Below are 2,546 nucleotides of genomic sequence, written 5' to 3' on the forward strand. Positions count from 1 at the left end.
AAGTAGTCATGAATATATAAAATAGCTTATACAATTTTTACCATACAGCATGATATTTTTAATCTGATTTAGTCGCTTATAATTTTACCATGTAACATATATAGTAATTGATCGACTGTAATCGATATTTATCGGTTATTTTCGTTGTCGAGTGTGTCTCTAGCTACGCTAGAACTTACTCATTTCAAAACATTTTACAATCTGCATTATAATTTTATAATACTACATCATTTATAGAAAGTCTCTTGTATATTTCAAAAAATCTATCGTTACTGATAATATTTCATTATTGTCAAGTTGTCCCAAGCTTATTAACGAAACATGATAAAATTTGTAATGAATTTTGCGGTAAAAAATAACGAAAAATTCTCTCCGTGTAGACTTAACCAGAATTCTGGATCGTTTATTTTCTATCAAAATTCCAGTTAATTCAATCAAACTTTTTTTCGTGCATCGTCTCGCTATTCCCACTTTTTTTCCGGTTACAATGATGGCACGTGAAACTTAATATTACGCTCATTCAAACAGAAAATGAGTTGAGGAAAATGAACTCGACATGATGAAGCTGATATATGCCCGTTTCTACACGGAGAAAATTTTATATTTAAAATTACTACAATGTAGTAGTAGCTGCGGTCTTCATGTAAATTATAAGTTTAAATGCTATAATTATTTTTTTAAAAACAATAATACAACGTAATTTTTATACTTTTTTATAGTAAATTTTATAGTAAAATTTTTTATTACAAAATCAAATCTTGTTGAATGAAAGTTAATATTGTAAAGATAAGTAAAAAATATATACCTAGCAAATTTTTTTTGCGTATCATAGTAAAAATTAACTGTATTTATGTTAGCATATGGCTTAACAAAATAATTACTTTATTTATGTGATAAAAATTAGTATTATTATAGTAAAAGTTAAGTCGGAATTATGTTGTGAGGATCCATACGAAAATTCAAGACATAGTAAAGTGTAATTTAAAATTATATTAAAACTTAATTAAAATTTTTAATTAAAATTTTTTCCGTGTACCAACGCAATTTAATTTTAATCTTAGTTCAACTAACTCTTTACTTTTGTTTAGTTCTAAGAATTATTAGATAAAGATAAAGAGAAAAATTAAGTTGAATCGAGATTAAATTAAAGTTAATCTACATTGTTAGAAACGTGCATTAATCTCGATATCTTTATCAATATAAATATAGTATATCATTGAAAAGATACGACATATTCTTTCTGTACATTGTATGCAATCTCGACACTATTTCGCGCACGACTTGCATTCAAAAACGGTAAACGACAGAAAATCGCTGTGACCTGAACAATATATCTTTGCTCTGTCGACTATTCTTTCTCGACATGCAATGTTATGTGTTGAATCATCAATCGACAATCGAACAAGAGCAAGTGACCAATATTTTTGGAACAATTCGCTATTCGTTGAATATCATTCAAATTACCGTATATAGTCCTCCGCGTGCTCGGTCGAATCGAAATAATAAACGCGGGTGAAATATATTCCATCAAACTTGTTGGACTCGTATAGCTTCACTCGCGAAAACTCAAATCTCTTTTCCGTTTAGGCCCGCAGTTTCACAATACATGGTTAATTTTTAACTGGTTTAACTTATGGAGGTTTAACTTATTCCTCATCTCTTTCTAATGCTAGAATTGGAAAGAGATAATAAATAAGTTGAACCTCAGTTAAGAGTTAACCGTGAGTTGTGAAACTGGGCCTTACTGATTTTTTGAATAATTCATTTGATAAAGTTTATTAAACGAATTATCCAGATAAACTTATAATTATTCAAAATGTGTTTCAATGCCAAATCGAGTCTAAACACTAGGTATAATTGTGTGTCAAATTCTTTATTGTGTTAAAATATACGTTTCGATCCTTGTATCGGATCCTTATCAATATTTCTTAGTTACTACGTTACATCAATGTGCTCCCTAGAACACTACATTATCAAAAGTTATTTACTAGTGATGGTTTAATTATGAATACAGTTATAAATTAAAATTAATATTCACTTACATGACATAATGTTAGTATGTGTGAAAATTATGCTACTCTTCATGTCTATCGTCAACAGATAACTGCTCTCGTTTACAATTACGATTATTTTATCTTCGGTTTACATGTAATACGCATGACCGTCAATTATAAATAACTAAGAGATTGAAACCTAAACTTTAGCCAATAAACACTCATATGCTGAGTTCAGCTTATAATTATTATATCCAGATAATTTATCAGATAAACTTGTCAAGTGCAAAACGTTCGTCAGTAAATTTCAGTAAACAGAACATCAAGTAATAGCAAAAATGTAAAAGTTGTAGTAAAGCAACTACAACGTATCTGTCTTATTTGAGACGACTTAGACATGCTGATAACGCTAAAAGACGCAGGAGAGATTTCAAGAGAGATTGGCTTACCGAATGTATCCGAGTTAATCGGAGAACGAACAGAGAACCAACAGAGAACGAATGAAGAATGAAAGATCCGTATCCAACGACGGTACGCACGCGACTGACTTTC

At 29.6% G+C, this 2,546-nt stretch overlaps 1 protein-coding gene across 1 annotated transcript in view; it reads right to left on the reverse strand.

The window, feature by feature from the left end:
- Nucleotides 1-2,546, reverse strand: part of LOC108768649 (homeodomain-only protein) — a 24,800-nt gene extending 22,254 nt beyond the window's left edge. Inside the window, exon 1 of the mRNA XM_018519164.1 lies at nt 2,444-2,546. The gene's annotated coding sequence lies outside the window, so the exon portion shown is untranslated. The remainder of the gene's footprint in view (nt 1-2,443) is intronic.

The sequence above is a fragment of the Trachymyrmex cornetzi genome, unplaced genomic scaffold (genome assembly GCF_001594075.2).
Source record: "Trachymyrmex cornetzi isolate Tcor2-1 unplaced genomic scaffold, Tcor1.1 scaffold816, whole genome shotgun sequence".
Taxonomy (NCBI): Eukaryota; Metazoa; Arthropoda; class Insecta; order Hymenoptera; family Formicidae; genus Trachymyrmex; species Trachymyrmex cornetzi.